Genomic DNA, 17,829 nt, shown 5'->3' with positions numbered 1-17,829 from the left:
CATCACAAACTGGTAATGACGTAATCTTGCAAAAATAAGAAGAATTTGATTAAGAGACTGAAAAATTCGAGGAGGAAGATCATCTGTTTCCAAATTGCCATCGTCAAAATCAATGGTTCCCAAACTTGGGGGCATGAGGTGATTGGTACAAGGGGGTCGTGAAGACATCTGCTCAAAAATCATTTTTTAATAAGAATAATTAAATAATTCCAAGAACAAATACCTGCCATTACATACATGTGAAGTATAAATCCATCAGTCACCCCCGACCCATTTTCTATTGATATATAAATAAAAGATATATAAATAGAAAAATTATGTAATTTCTTATGAATACAAAAATGTGGGGGATGGGGCGTGTGGATCTGGTGGAAGGAAATAGGGGCCGTTATGTAAGATAGTTTGAGAAAAACACTGGATTTCACACACACACACACACACACGGCTGAATAAAATCGCCTGACGGCACCCAGAACAAACATAAAATGGTTTAATATCAAAGTGACGAAACAGGAGAAAATATACTTTTTACGACAACATCTAATGCTTTTTTTTTTTTTTTGTCTTCGTACATCGAGACAGGAGTTCAGTCACTGTAGCCAGGGTCCAACTCGTCACCTTTGCCCTCTGTGTGCAGATAACCGAATCGAGACTGATTCCTACCTTCGTCAAAATTTGAAGTCAAAATTCTTGAGCAAATCTAAATAATTTCAAATAACGATTTTTTTACTCCTAATATTATTATCATTGTTATTGTTAGTAACAGAAATAATGGTACTATTAGCATTATTATTGTTATTATTATCATTATTATTATCATTATTATTATTATTATTGTCATTATTATTATTATTATTATTATTATTATTATTATTATTTTTATTATTTTTATTATTATTATTATTATTATTATTATTATTATTATTATTATTATTATTATTATTATTATTATTATTATTATTATTATTATTATTATTATTATTATTATTATTATTATTATTATTATTATTATTATTATTATTATTATTATTATTATTATTATTATTATTATTATTATTATTATTATTATTATTATTATTATTATTATTATTATTATTATTATTATTATTTCATTTCTAAGTGAATAAACAAGTTGTATGCTTTATTATATGATTTAAAACATTTTTGTCGTCATGATTACACTTTAAACATTTTGTTCCAGCGAGGTATAGAAAAATAAACAAATACCAAACGATTACGTTGAGCCGAGAGGGATTTCCGGGAACAAAAGGATTCAGATCTCATTCCTCAGGTTCCAATCCGGATTGTTTCTGTATAAGATCCCTCTTCCTCGTCCTGGGCTAAAGAAAATCACATCATAGGATGTAGTGAAGTCACATTCAGATTAATTGTGTGAGCAATGAATAGACGATATTATTCTGAGTTTTGTTCTGGTTTATTTCGTTTATATTCGAATTTTTTTCTTCTTTTTACTTCCTCCAATGAACATAATTTTCTTCCCCCGCTTTCCTTCGTTACCATCTAACGTCGGTCGTACAATACACATTTCTACAGTCATTTATTAATCCGTGATATATATTATTCAACCATTTCATGTAAATATAATACCCTAGTCTAAAGTCGCGTGGCTATAGACGCAACAAAATCTGTGAAAAAGAACATCAACAACGTAGCGAAATGCATCACTCTTGCAGACTTTAAACCCATCTACACAGAATCGAATACTAAAGGGAACAGGTTCGCACGGCTTTATCCAAAACAAAATCGTAACGATGTGCCTTCCCCACGAACACCATTTCAGCGTTTATGAAACCCGAGCCCTCCAAGCAAACACAAACAAAATAAAAATGGTGATCAGGGCTTCCGCTAGATGGCTCTGTCAGCAGCAGTGTCGACATGTTAACATTATTGATCGAGTAGAATGGCGGCCCAGCCCAATCTATCCTCAAGTTACAAGGCTAGCTAGACTTGCCGTTACTTAAAAACGTTTGCAACAAGAAAATAAAACAAAACTAGTCAAACGTTTTTCTTAAAACAAGAGAAATATTCCTAAAAGCAAATGATGATTTTTACATGTATACGAACATGCATGCTGGCATGCATTTGTATTTGTGCATGTGCTAAACACATAAAGCATACACATGTTTATACATACTAGCATTGACGTACGCAAACTTGCGCTTGCGCGCGCACGCACACACACACACACACACACACACACACACACACCTAAGTTTTTACTTTAGAGCAGCTTATGTGCTGTAAGAAAGAGAGGGTTAAGTGGATTATGTATATTTGGACTTGGAAAATGCTTTTGATAAGGTAACTAAAAATATTAATGTGGAAAATGGAAGTTATATGAAGGTTTATAGTGAGTATTCTAGAAGGGATAAAGAAGTTCCTGAAAGACAGGCTAATTAGAATAGGAGTCGTCGAACGTGTGTGTGTGTGTGTGTGTGTGTGTGTGTGTGTGTGTGTGTGTGTGTGTATTTTTTTTATAAAATATTGATCATAAAGAACAGTGTATGACTGCGTGTGTGCTTACGAGTGTGCGTGTGTGTACGTGTACACTGTGTGTAGGTGTACATGTGTGCGTATGTGTGTGTGTGTGTGCGTGTAAACTGTGTAAGTGTATATAATATGTGTGTGTGTGTGTGTGTGTGTGTGTATATGTGTACATGTGTGAGTGTACGTGTACATGTGTGTGTTATGAAGACTAATCTCTACTCATAAAGGAGCATCACGTGACTCCCGGCTGTAGATATTACCAATAATATTAACCACATAAAAACTATATTGGTAATAAACTGCCACCCCACCTCGTACCGCAACAACCTTATGTCTTTACGTTCCAATCCCTGTCCAAGGATCGTCTTCGCGAGCTTCCCCTACCAGGAAGCTAGTACGATACCCATTACAGAGAACTCTGTGACATGTAATTTAATGAACATGCCCTTGGTCCAACTCGCTGGCGGCAGGGATCGAACTCCCGCCACCTCGACCTCCGCCGCAAGTAGCGACGCTTTAATCCGTTCGGCCAGCGAGCATCTGTAGCATTGAACCCATATGCTCCCTTCAGAAGACCTGCCCTCCTTTCCTTCTCGTGTTGGTTAGGTTGAGTTTCACCCCTTTAAAGGTGCTATCTTGGTCCTTGCAGGTTGTGAAGGACTAATACAATGCTCAGTAGTTGTCAGAATTTCCTGGAAGCGGACCCGTTGTTCCCTTATTGTTTTTGTGGACTCTTCTGGACGCCCTCCAGGATGCTCTTGTTGCTGCAGTTCATGTGTTTGTTCAAAACTGAACCTGGGTGACGCTCTGTGTGTATGTCTGTCTTTATGTATATGTGTATGTGCGTGTATGTGCGTGTGTGTGTGTGTGTGTGTGTGTGTGTGTGTGTGTGTGTGTGTGTGTGTGTGTGTGTGTGTGTGTGTGTGTGTGTGTGTGTGTGTGTGTGTGTGTGTGTGTGTGTGTGTGTGTGTGTGTGTGTGTGTGTGTGTGTGTGTGTGTGTGTGTGTGTGTGTGTGTGTGTGTGTGAGTATTAGGGGAAAGGGGGATGTCCTCTTAGTACGCCTAGGTCGTTTACGACTGCGAACACGCCAAACAATGAATTAATTATTCTTCTGTATACCGATTTGGACCACATGTCGGACACGTGATCGACAGCTATTACCCTCCTGGATGAGAACTCAGAGCTCGTAGGCTATGTAGTTCGATCTATGGGCATTGCGGTGACCAAGGATATAAAACAAGTCCCCTTGCACAAAGGAAACAGTAATGGTTTGCTGTAGTAGTAAAGGTCTTAGGCTGTGAGTGGGGGCTCGAACTCGGACTTCAAGCGTGAGGAGTCACAATGTTATCGTACCGAAGAAGTGAGAGTGAGACAGTAGAATTTCAAAGTAATAATCATGTTTATTTTTTTATTTATATTTATTTATTTATTTCGTTTTTCTATCATAAATGTAGATATTAAGATTATGTAGATATTAGAATCATGTAGATATTAGTATTATGTAGGTATTATGTAGATATGAAAATAAGATTTATTTTTGTTCGAGTTGTGTAGGTAATGTCGTCGTATCATCCAGAAAATTTTAAACCTTAACTAAATTCCACCAACGACATTTACTCATTTTACGCATGTTTGTCATGAATAATAAGCAACACTACAACTATTTACGTTCACTCTTGTTATCTGCATACTTATTTGTGGAATAATTCATGATTATTTGTAATGAAACGCGTAAAAAGTTTGAAATATTGTTAGCGGGAGAAAATGCGAACGTTAGCGGTTTTGCGGTTGATAGTGACGACGACATTTTCGTTGCACATCGCCTTTCATAAAGCAGACAGATAAGATGCCAACACCCATATTACCGCTCACGTAATTTTGACACTTTTTTATTTCTATTTTTAATTTCAATTTCTCTATTGTCAAACAATATTTAAAATATATATATATTTTTTTAAATCCTCCTGAGCGCCATGATTTTTTTATCGTTCAAAAAAGACCTTCAAGTTCAAAGCGATTGCCAAAAAAGAAAAACTTTGGAAATCTCCTTTTTTTCAGAAAACAAAACCCGCTTCAGGAAATACTAAAACGTCACTGAATTTGTTTCTGAATTAAAAAGTCATAAAATTGTCGTGTTCGTTTCAAGGTAAAAAATGGACTACAAAAAAAAAAAAATAGAAATAAAAATAAATTACCCGTGGGCGCCTACAAGTCTGTGTGCTACAATAGTAAATATAGAATACTAGATATAGTATTTTTTTCCTTTCAAAGAGACGTGCACTGTATTCATAGCAATATACGAACTGTTACTGTAGAAGTAACAATATACATATAAACCATATACATATATATACATGTGCATATAATATATATATATATATATATATATATATATATATATATATTTATGTTTGTGTCCGTGCATGTGTGTGTGTGTGTGTGTGTGTGTGTGTGTGTGTGTGTGTGTGTGTGTGTGTGTGTGTGTGTGTGTGTGTGTGTGTGTGTGTGTGTGTGTGTGTGTGTGTGTGTGTGTGTGTGTGTGTGTGTGTGTGTGTGTGTGTGTGTGTGTGTGTGTGTGTGTGTGTGTGTGTGTGTGTGTGTGTGTGTGTGTGTGTGCGCGTGTGTGTGTGTGTGTTTCTCTCATCTTTGCCTCGGGAAGCCATATCTGGCCCGCGGTCAACGCCGAGCATTCATCGTTTATCATCAAATAATCGATGACAACGACTCGATTGTGGTCGGAGCCGACAACTCCCAGTCAGTGGCCTGTTCTCTCCTCCTCCTCATTCTCATCCTCATCCTTTCCCTCCACTTCATCCTCCTCATCCTTTCCTTCCTCTTCATCCTGCCTCTCCTCCCCCTCCTCTTCCTCTTACTCCAACAGCTCCGCCTCCTCTTGGTGGGGCCGTCGGTTGCGGTGGACTGTTTGTGTCTGCGCTGGACGCCCCCCTCCCACGTACACCACGAACATCTGACGTCAAGTGTTTATGTAATCATTATCCTTGTCCTTCTTTCCTCCTCCACCACCAACTTAAGTAAATGAATAATTATTAGATAGATAAATGAATGAATAGATAAATAGATGAATTGATAAATAAAAACAAATCATATTCTATATTCTGTCTCCTGTCCAGAGCCATTCTTTTCCCTCAAAAACTCATATCGCTATTTTCCCCCGTTTTCTTTTAAAGTTCGTTCCTTCTTTTCTACCTACAACTTCCCAGACTCATTATCGTGTCTCTCCGTACCTTTCTCTTTCCCCGTGACACCTGAACCAAAAGCTTCTCAAAAATAAATAAATAAATGAGTATATGAAATAAGTCCCAGATGGACTCATAGGTTCTGAGAAGATTTGTCAAGGTATATTAATCGATTTTTAATTAATCACTTGCCAACCATTAGGTTTCTCTAAACCCGAAGTTCAGTTTGTTGCAGCAATGAGGAAACACAGTGGCTGAATGAAGCCATCGGGTATTACTCGAAATAATGTATTTAAGAGCCCTATTTTTTTTAAGTTCCTTGGGAAAAAATCTGACGTGCACCATTTTCCCGCCAAAAAGTGTCGTCTTCCAACCGCACCAAAATATCGACATTATTTTCTTTTAATTACCAAGGTTCCTTTCCCTTCTGAAGAAAGCCTCCTCACTGCTGTCACGGCAGAATATTCGCAGGGTCGAAACAAGGTCACCATTATTTTCCTTGGTCAGGGAAAAAAGCTTCCCTAAGTCGTGAGATGACAGTGATTATGATGTGGCATTTCCCCCGGCTTCTGGGTCACGACGGGAGATGACGTCATTCCCTTACTCTGGCTACATGTCAAACGGTGACACGACCTGTTTGGAGCAACCTCATCCCTCAACTAAAAAAAAAATGCATTCCTAGTCGATAACGAACGCGTAATATAAAGCCAATGGATTTCTTTTCTCTCGGTAATTACCAAACAAGTGAAACTCTCCCAATAGAACTAAAGTTGAAATATTTGTCATGATAAGCGCACACACCAGAAGAGTTGCAGTGATGGAGTCAAGAATAAATGAAGAAGCTTTCAGGTGACTTAGGCGGTCGACAGCACTCCCATCTTTTCTTTCAAAGGATTACTATTATTGTCAAAGTTAATTTTCTTATATTTTTCTTAATCAAGCTATTGAAATGAAGCAAAGTTAAAATTTCTCCCTGGGTTCAGGAGCATCTACATGCCGAGTTCCATGTGGCTACTGTCAAAAAAGGGACTAAAGGTGGAAGACATACCAACTCTTCACATGTGTGTGTGTGTGTGTGAATCACAACAAATGTATGTAAACCGTACAACGTCCCCTTGGCAAATGAATAAATTTAATCGTCGGTCCAAGGCCCTAAGGTCTCCCCGGCGCTTGTGGTCCCCGACATCATTTGCTGTGAGATCAAGACACTTGATGACTCTCATCACAGAACGTTCTCGTCCTTCGAAGACCAAAGACGACCTTGACCGTGGCTTCTTCTTAAACTTATCGAGTATCTGAGCGTTGCTAAGGGATCTTCGCGTGATTCCGAGGACCAGGAGAGTACTCAGATCATTTTTGTTCCCCCGACACCAAGACAAGACGCAGGGCTCTGCGGAAGGCTAAGTTTGGTTAGGTTAGCCTAACTAAACTTAACCAGAAGCTGAGAAAATTAAGGAAGCGATAAAAAAAAAAAAAAAAAAAAAAAAAAAAAAAAGTGGTATCGGAGAAAACAAAAATGTCACGAGCTTTCTATTCACACCCAAGGTTCGTCCGCGTCGTCCTATTCTTCGCGACCCTTCAGGGTCTACCTTCCTGGCACTACCCGAGTGCCATAGATCAAGAGACACCAGAAACGTACATTGACCTGTACTCGTCTCCCGTCCCGGCTCCGTCCGGCTCCCCGCCATGGCCTTTACCGCGAGTGAAGGTCATTTCTCTTCGGCCTTGAACGATCTGCGTCTGCGCTTTCGTCAAGGTCCTCTCGAGTTACAAGGCAGTACTCCTCACGGTCGAGACTCACCACCTATAACACGGCGTCCCACCATAGGTCCTCTGCTCCGGCTTACTGAAAAGGAGATTTTATGTTGTGGAGGATCCGGACTCCCCTTCCGGAAGGATATCTTCATGGACCAATACCTCCTTCACTCCGGAAGTACCCCCACCCCACCCCCTTAGATATCCTCCCATCCTTAGCCGGAACATTGTGCATAAAGGTCGTCACGATATTGAAGATGTTGAAAGCACGATGCCAATGATCAGGATGGATTTGTAGTTCTTGTATCGATTCCTTCCTCCTCGTTCTTCTTCCCAAACTTTACAAATTCATTTCCAGCACTGTCGTACCCGCCCACTAAGCATGACAGCCAGTCCGCACACGAAAATGATAACCATCTCTCCTGGTAGCCAGAAAAAACAAATGAAAGTCGTATTGACCTATAAAGTATGCAACGCCGTAGCCTGACATACGCGCAGCACTCTTGTAAATACACGTCCATTACACAGGGATTACAATGACATTTCGTTATTAGTGTTCATTAATGTGTACAGATATTCCTGACACTATTCCAGCCCTCATTGTGTCGTCATTTTGAATGCAACTTCTCAAATATTTTCAATACATACATGTTCTGTCGCATGTGTATTCGTTTTCTTTTTAGACCATTTTCTATGTATGTCTAGACTTCTTCGAAATTATCAAAATATTACCGTAGACTTATTACACAAACATCTCGAAGTTCCTGCAGAATTCGTTTGAGCGATTGTTAAACGCAAACTCGTCTAACATAAGTATCAAAAAGATATGTTATAATCATTACGTATTTATATTTATACTTTTCTTTTTAACAGTTCTATCATACGCCATCGTATCTGTTCATTCCAAACACTGCCTAGTGATTTGAAGAGATCAAGTGAATTCATTGCAATCTTATTCTTTAATTGCTTTTCGTGCTAGTAAGACAACGTTTTTGTAGCACAAAGAAACCAGAAAGGAATCCGAATCAACATGAACGATGCTCAGTGTTCCACAAAGTAGAATTGGATGGTATGATATCCGAGGAACAAAGGAATAAGCGTTTATCACTTCCTACCTTATTGTAACTTGCGTATTAACAGAAAAAAGAGAAGTAAAAAATAATACTTGAACTTAATTGTAATTTGCAAATTAGCAGCAGTGTTTTGTGCGTTGGTTGAAAACATCCACCTGGGCACATTACAATTATGTCATTGCTCAAAAATTAATATAAACACCATAACGAATGCAGTGCCTCATTAAAAACATATAGAAGAGAGTCGGGTGCATAATTTTCAGAAACAACAACGTTCTATCGATATACACGACAAAAAGAAAAATAATTAATGTGACCTCGCTTAGCCATCATTGTTGAAGTCATATTTAAAAAAAAAAATGTCGACAAAATAGATCCTTGTGCTGAGCAGACGACATGACGTTTCACGACTTCCTGAGGAATGTTGGTCGAGTTAGCAAGGTTAATCTAAATCAATGTGCCACAGTGAGACACTGAGTAGTTTCACAACACCTTCCAGAAGAAGATATAATCGTCCAACAGTTGTTATGTTTGTGCACTGATAACGACTTTAAAACTTATGAATATGACCAATATTTTACTAATCTTGTGGATAGTTTATAACTGAGTTGGATAGCGATCAGTTTGGTCTTAATATGTAAATCGGACATTTTTTAATAAAGACGCTGTAATTTTTTTCTTCAAATTTTCAGTGACTCACCTTCATACTCCCATTAACAAAATTGACCTTGTCCACCTATTTTGAAATTTTCATATCAATTGACCAAGTCATTTCACTGTAATGTTGCTAGCAAACAAACAGATTCGGCCAAAATATATACCCCGCCCCTGGACTCCGTCTATACAAGGCTTAGAGTACCTGTTCAACCAACGACCGTCGAAAAATAAAAGGTCGAGTCGACAGAAACAACAGCAAGGTCGCCACGAACGACAAGTGTGGAGGAGTGAGTGGATGGAGGAAGCGGGCGAGGAGAGATGGTTGGCCTACAAGAAGGAATCAATAGCTGGAGGTAACGCCAGGAGGGCCACTTCGGAAATCAACACTCCCAAGAGTCGATTTATCAGCGCCGAAGAACGGATGAACGCCCCTGGCCTAAGGCGATTGGGTGCTACCTAACAGTCTGGTACGAGACTACAACCAAAGCAACGTTTCTAACATTCTTCATTCCAAAGTCTTATCCTATTACTAGAATATTAGGAAATAAACGAATATAAAGATAAATAAACAAGGGAATTGTATAAATTATCCTTTGTTGGATGCTTTAAGTGATCTATGAATCGGACTTCTCCATGGTGTTAAGTTTCAGATTTATCGATTCTTTGTGTCTGTTAAAGCTGACTTGACCACAGCATCATCAACCATCATAAGCGTCTTTTCTTGCAGGTGCTCATGAGAGCCTGAGGTAACATACACTCTCAGGTTACATATATGACCCTTCTATCAAAGGGATTATAATCTGTTATGTAGTCAAGATGGTGTCTGAAGTGTTATTGCGTAGTTCTTTGAAGCTATGTGTGTAGACAAAAATAAAACAATAAGCAATTAGATTGATCAGTCAGTCAGCCGATAGATAAGTGGACGGATATATTAGTAGATCAATTAATAGATTAGTTCGTGTTTGTGAGAGAATGGACGTAGCGACGCGCTACTCGAGGAATTTGCGATTGATAGGGACAAACTGGCCTTGGCTCAGAAGCCGTTATGGAACTGCCTGCTTATCAACCCCATCTTGCGTCTTCGCCGCTAATTACTTTCCAGAACTCCTGGAATAACTTACAGGTGGACACCATCTCCAAGATGATGATGTTGTTATTATGGGTTGTAGTTTACCGGAGTTTCTGTCCTGTTTGGGATTGTGATGTCCGTAATACAGCACGATATTTTTTTCATATGATTCCCCGGTTTCAGTGTAGATAGCATCTGTTTTCACGCGCGTGTCAGATCGCTTCAGGAAAGAGAAATGTTGAATGTAAACGTTTTCGACCGTTATGTGATCCTGAGTTGGTCATTATGCAAAACAATAAGAACAAACGTAGGAATATAAGAGCAGCTGGGTGACCTCGCCAAAGACAAGGATAATTTGCAAATGAACAAACTGAATGTATTAACATATTTAATCAAAACAAACTGCTTTAGTATGCACATTTCCGGATCTATATTCCAATTACATTAAACTGTACGTTTAATAAAACTAATTCATTAATGCTTCTGTTAATTGAAAATTCATGTCTCACAGTTTTATGTGAGATGCTACCGGCAATGTAATAGTCATTATCCACAAAAATGTACGTATAATGCATCAAACATTTGACTTTTTCTAACACTACACGTATCTAGATTCTCAACCTAGTGTTCAACATATTACACTATTTGCAAGAGGTCATATGAGCACCTCATATCATACCATTAATCGGTTCTAATACTCCACACATGTCTTTTTCTACATTCTAGAAAATTTCCCTTGTGTCCAAGACGCCCACAATTTATCATAAGAACACAATCTTTAGTATAGGGTGTTCCAAAATGTTTGGCAACTTTGTCGAATCCATTGGATCACGTTGTCAGCTGTGTTTGGAAAAAGGTGGGAATCATTATGAGCATTTGCGAATACACAGGAGGAATAGGCTAGACTAGAGGGAAGTTTTAATTTCAAACTGATGACCAATATCTCTAGACACAGCTGATAACACGTACTCATTAATTCGACAGGGTTGTGGCATGTTTTAAGGAGTGAATACATCTTTATTCAGGATCATTTTGATGATCCTATTTTATGGCTGTGGCCCCTGGATTGGGAATGAGGAGGGGGAGTGTGAAAACAAATGATCATCATAATTTGCTTAAAAAATAAAACGACGCGTAGAGGCAGAACCGAAGACGAAGTAGAAGAACCTCAGGGGCTCAGTTGTGGTATTTGAACCTGTGGGTTCTTCTAGTAGGTCCCAGAGGGTCTTAGACCTCCCCCGGGGATCGTGGAGCCAGCTGAGTACTCTTATCTGCTCCTCCGTTGGCTTCTTGGACAAAAACTCGAGCTTCTGCAAGACTCTTCGTCTCGCTACGAACTTCGGAAAAAAAAAAACTCGAACTCCTTGCGTCTTTCTTAGAGACTTCAAAGTCGAGTTCTTCAGCTCGAAGCTCCTTCCCCCCACTTCACTAAAATCGCCTGACGTAAGCCAGAAGTAAATATGTAAAGTTCTCCATCGTAGCGAACGGAGTTAAGCCACGAAATATAATTCTTTCTCTAAGTCACGTGCACATTCCAATTTTACGTTCACACGAACAACTCACGATTCTCTTCAGGAATATTTTAACAAGTGAAGAACCGTTTTGGTGAACTCCTGAAATCTTTACGGACCAGAACCACGTTCCAGAGACAGCACAGCAGAGGGCAGAAGACCTTACGTAACTCTCCCACCCGTGACGTCAGCAAGTGGCGCCCTTAAACCGACTCAGGATCCCAATGAGATAATTCAAGAAGGCCAAGATTACTCTTTGAGAGGATCTTCATCTTCCTGGGAGCCTCCGTGTCACTTCCAGGCGCCAATAAGAACAACGCATCTGTCTCATTTTTTTTTTTTTTTACATCATCAATATGATAAAGCTATTCGATGGTTTGATTCGGTGTGAAACCAAACGTCTTTATTCAGCTGAGGGAAGTGATAGGTCCTTGTCGATCAAGACACATAAGACCGTAAGAATAAAGGAGACTGCAAGATAAGGCCAACACTAGGCAGTTCCATGTCCCTTACCACCTGTCATCTTTATCAATAAAGTTACCTCATCTTCTCTTAAAACCGATAGTTTCAGCGCTCACTAAATGGTTACTAAGTCCATTTCATTCGTCAACCAATCTGTTGGTAAACCAGTTCTTGCCTATTTCCTTCTTAAACTTAAACCTGTCCTGACAGTTCCTCAGGTGGAGGAATTGGTATGGCTTTTCCCAGAACGAAATATTCAATGATATTCCTCGAGGTCTTCCGCAAGATGGATGCGACGACAGACTTGCAGACCATTTCTTTTACCTCTTCCATCCCAAGAGATATTTAATCTCATGCACGGGATATCATCAGTTTATCTGTTTCAATTATGTTTCTAGTTTAACTCCTTCTTTGGTGCGGAGGTCTCCAGAATAATCCCTCTAGTGAAGGATTAGTATGTTTTTTTTACCGATTATTTGCAAGAGGAGGAAGGGAAAGTGCAGTTGCTGGTTGACAGCTCTGCTTGTGTTTAAAGACGAAGGAACTATCATTGGCGTCAACAGAGAGATCTTAACCATGACCCGGGGACCGAGTATCAGCCTCTCTGGACTGCACATTTAGATGAAGAAGATACGATTGATGGGTTTTGAAAACGGGTGGCGGGGAGATGATTCTCTTCGACGTTCCTCTCGTGGGATCACACATTTGGCAAGACGTCAAGTATTCTGACTTTGATGTCACATATGGCACGTGTTCCATTCCAACTCTATCTCAACCCTCGATTCACTCTGTCCATCTCTTCGTTTCCATCTTGTATACCCCCCAAGAAGTACCCCGATTCGTGTCCACTGTTGTGAATTTGAATATCTAGACGAAGACTTCGCTTCCAGATTTCTAGACTTCCTAAAGAACATTTCAGCAATGTGTCTAACCCTCATATAGGTTTAAATTCTTTTAGCTCGTCTTTCAACTTTTCAGTATGATATGCAAAGGTAATTTGACATTTGGAGATTCGAAAAAAGAAAGATTGCAACCAAAGTCGTTTGTACTCAAACGAACTCACAACAGTTGGCGACAATCGGCCCCACATATTCCTTCCCATTTTCTGCGAGATACAGCACCTGTGCACTTTCCAATATCCTTCTCCTGATATGAGCATATTTACATCTGTTTATAAGACTTTTTCAGTTTAACTTAGGGACAGACGTAATAGAAAAAAATATGCACTTAGGGGAACAAAAATTTGTGATGAATCTTTAACATGGTAAAATGAGTTGATGATGGTGTAAGATATAGTGCAGACATATTTATTAGAGAAGAAGAATATGTCCTCAGGGAAATTAATATGGTTTCTATTTTTTTTAACCACATTAAAATGAATAGTTGATGATGGTGGAAGTGGTGTAAAAGCCTTGGATGAGTTGGTGAGAGTCCTTTTGTGTCGTCGAAGAGAAAGATTCTTTTGGTCGATTTTATACACAATCAAGGTATTGACGATGGCCTGGGAAACCTTTATAATGAGGACAATGGGACAGAAAAACCACCGTTGCCTTTGTGGCCACAGCGATGGTGCTTGTGGTAGTGCGGAATGGTGAAAGTTCTATCACAACGATGATGTTTGTATCGACTGGTGCTTGGTGCTGTTTTGGTGTCAGCCCGAAGGGATTTCTCCCCGTCTTCTCTTTTTCTGCATGAGGGGATGGAGATGCGGGAGTTGGGGTCGCCGATTAAGTGAAGCGGCCTTGCTGTGGATATGCTGTGTCTTGCTACACTGTTTCTGATCCAGGGCAATGGGTGAGATGCAGGGATGACCCGTCATCCAGGAGGAGCCAGAATAAGAGTGAGGGAGGAGGGGTGAATAGGAGTGAAGTATGTTGGGATGAAATGGGTGGCAGTAGATTTTTCTGCCTTTTTTTTTACCTCCCTTGTAAGGGGGAAATAGCCATTGGTATATGTATGTCTGTAAGTAAAATCAACCAACGACACGTCAAACATGAATGAATTCGGGATATTAGATTGGCGGTATTAACACTTATTTCCGAAGAAAATGTGGGGGTGGGGGCTGAGGCGCTGAAAGGTTTTTGATATAAATAATACTTTTGGATGAGGGGAGGGGAGCTATTTTCGGCTTCCTGATGTCATTTGCTGAGTTCGGTTGAGTTGACTATGGCTTCGATCTTGCTTCGTCAGCGTGAAGACTCGAGTTTGATCCCCCACGGACTTCCACCACCCCTTGTAGTGCTCCTGTTAGGAAGTGTAGTTTACCAGCGTTTCTATCCTCGTGAAAGAAATAGGCAAGAACTGGTTTACTAAACGGAGTGGTTAACGAATGGGATGGGCTCAATAACAATATAGTGAGCGCTGATCCAATTTGTTGTTTTAAGAGATAGCTTCATGGATAGGGATAACATGTGGTAAGAGACATGGAACTACCTAGTGTTGGCCTTATAGTCCCCTGCAGTCTCCTCCATTCTTATGTGGTGAAACTGAGGGGCTTTGACAGACTTTATTCATGTTCTTCTTACTAAAGACAAGTTTTGAAACGGGCCCGTGAGCGATCGAGACCCCCTTGAAACTGAAGTGCATCCCTTCAGGTTGAGTAGTTGAGTGATTGAGAAATGGGACAACTGAAAATAGAAAACCGGACAACTGAAAAGTTGGCTCCCGCAAGGTATCCTGCCCAATCACTTTGCGTCCTGTTTTGACGGCCAACTTTATAATCGTCACGACTAAAAAGTTTCCGTTGTATCTCTTTTCCGGGTGATATAGAAAGAGAGATGTTGCCCGTAAGAAATAGAACGAAAAGTAACTGGAACTAACACTTTATTATTTTATTTTACTTTATTTTATTTATTTATTCATTTATCTATCATTTTTTACTTTGCTAAGGTCAACTGGTCTCAGGTTTGAAGATTGTCTCGTCGGATCGCGACCCTATTTCGAATCCACTGAGATGCATCAAGTCGTCTTTTCCAAGGCGGAACCAATATTATGCGTTCAAGTCACAACGAAAACACGAATACGGTTGTCGTTGTTGTTGGTTTGTGGCATTGAAGTTGATATTGTCCCCACGTCATAGGATCTATTGACAACTTGTCTTTGAGTAAAGCCTATCTATTGTCACAGTTTAGATTAACCCGCTCCAAACGGATTCCATAACATTTTCATTATATCTTATTTGATGTTATTCTAATGTTTTCTTTCAATGTTGTTCATAATCTATTAGGTTTTATTCTAATCCATTTCATTTAATCTTATTTTTCATCATTTTGTTTTATTATATCTTGTTTATTTTGTTTCGTTTCATTTGTTTTGTTTTTCATTTCCTTCTTTTTTTCTCTTTCTTTTCCAAATACAATCCGTTTTCATTCTTCGTCCTCAGCCCGGCACTCCAGCTTGCCCCTTGGTTGGATATATAAATCTTCCCTCAGCATATGCTGCAGTAGATCCATCAAGTGTCTCACCATGCTGAGGCTCGTTCAGCATGTGCCCCCAATCACGTTCCTTTGTCCGCCGTGTCGTGATTTATGATGGAGATAGAATCATAACAGACTTTGGGGTCATGGCGGCCGTGATTGTTGGTCCAGGGTGTTGCCACACTTGTCGAGATCAAAGGAGTTGGAGGATGTGGGAGAGAGGAAGGAAGAAGGGTGAAGAGGTGAAGTAAGAGGAGGCCGAGGAAGAAGGAGGAGCCGAGAAATAGGAGGCTGAGGAAGAAGGGGTGGCCGAGGATTGAGAGGTTGAGAAAGAAGTGGTGTAGGATACGAGTGGGTCTGAAGGCGGAAGAGGCTTCCTAGACTCGTTCTGGATGGATGAGCCTACGTTTCACCCTTTTTTTATATTTAATTTTCATTATTTGTCTATTTATATATCTACCATATATCTGTTTATGCATTTTAGTTATTCTGAATAATCCATTATATTTTTTCTTCCCAAATGACAGAATCCTTTTCTTGATAACCTCAGCTTCTGTCTTCGTCTCACATTGACTAAAAATTCAAAGCTTTCCCGCCCAAGCGGAAATTTTGAAAGCGCAGGCTAACGTTCAAGGTAAGAAGAATCTTATTCTTTTGTTTTGGTCGTCTTAGGTAGCTAAATGTTTGTTTACTTCTTTATTTTGTTTTATGTCGTTCAACATTTCTGTATTCGACATGTTGGGTGTCCTTCCAGAAGTAGAATGATTTGAATATTCATCTTCTCATGTTCTTACTGTCAAGTACGGATGCATGATTAATATACATTCATCTCGGGGCGGACAATCGATTAGAAGATAATCATCATGTTTCAGGAACTCGAGGAGTGGAAAATGTAAACATAAGGACAATTGTCCTGCTCGGGGTTGGATAATGAACTAGGCAGGAAGAAACAGGAGGAGGGATGTAAGCGGAGAATGGAGAGGGTGAGGAGGAAGAGAGGGAGGAAGGGAGGAGTGCAGACTTACAAGTGGCTCACTGACGATCTACCACGGTTGTCATAGCAACGCACCAATTGAACCAGTGAGGCAATTTATCTAAACATGACGAATATCTCTGGCCAGCAAACCAGATATGAACATCGGATGAGTTGCACTGTAGCCCTGTCCTGTCCCGATCGATTGATCCCTGCCTCCCGACCATCAACAACGACGATGCAACGCCCTCTTGAGTCAACAGGCTGAACTAACGGGTTCAGTTTCCATTCAGCAAAATGTGGTTTAAATCGGGGAAGAAGAGTTTGGGGTGGGATGGAGGAGAAAAAGGAAACAGGAGGATATCAAGAGCGGAGAGTGAGTGAAGCGAGGGGAGGGAAACGAACGGGGCGGGGCTGCGAGTCAGGTGGCCGGGAAGGAGGGAGATGGAGAGAAGAAAACGGTTATACAGGTGAGAGTGGACGCGTCGTAAAGGAATAGAAGCAAAACGGAAAAGAATTATTGAGCTATCTTCATCATTCACTTCATATTTGCTGTATCTGACCATAGATCACCGGTATGGACAGTCATACTGAAGAGTTCTAGGGAAGAATAGTGCCCTAACTTCCTTACACACGAACACACACACTACAGTATCCCATATTCGAAGCACTCATTTTTCATAATTTCCCCGTTTGACAAACACATCACGACCCACCCCAGAATGAGAAAGGAAAATGAGAAAAAAGGGAAGGGGTAAAGGGAAAATGTGTAAAGAAAGAAGGTCGAGCAAAGGGCGAGGATTTAAAGAGTGAGGCGAGGCGAGGTAGCGATCGATACGGGACAGTGGTTTTGAAAGGCGCGGCATCCAAGCGACGACGACGACGACAACGACGGTTATGGAGGGGAAAGAAGTAGACGGTTCAAAAGTAACGTACACATTGCTACCCATACCACGAAACATGTTTATAAAAAGAAGTCCAATATTCAAGGTCTAAATGTACAAAAGAAGAAGGGTACAGTGAAAAATCTATGGTCAGGAATGAAGCATGCAATATCGGTGCGCGAAGCTGAACATGGCCTCACCAACAGAACCTCAAGTCGACGGCAGGGTTGCGTGGGCGCGCTTCAACGTCAAGTATACATATTTATTCATGACGAGCGTGCGGTAGTGCCTACGTCGGGAAATATGAACGAGGATTGAGGTAT

At 40.1% G+C, this 17,829-nt stretch overlaps 2 protein-coding genes across 3 annotated transcripts in view; one reads left to right on the top strand and one right to left on the bottom strand.

The window, feature by feature from the left end:
- The window catches only part of LOC143028568 (zinc finger CCHC-type and RNA-binding motif-containing protein 1-like), a 478,714-nt gene that overhangs the window by 369,801 nt on the left and 91,084 nt on the right, over positions 1–17,829 (top strand). The gene's annotated exons all lie outside the window — the stretch shown is intronic.
- The window catches only part of Cdk5alpha (Cdk5 activator-like protein), a 74,796-nt gene that overhangs the window by 12,324 nt on the left and 44,643 nt on the right, over positions 1–17,829 (bottom strand). The window lies entirely within an intron of this gene.

The sequence above is a fragment of the Oratosquilla oratoria genome, chromosome 9, assembly GCF_046742065.1.
Source record: "Oratosquilla oratoria isolate Oo_2021 chromosome 9, ASM4674206v1, whole genome shotgun sequence".
Classification (NCBI taxonomy): domain Eukaryota; kingdom Metazoa; phylum Arthropoda; class Malacostraca; order Stomatopoda; family Squillidae; genus Oratosquilla; species Oratosquilla oratoria.
This window is presented reverse-complemented; position numbering and strand designations above follow the sequence as displayed.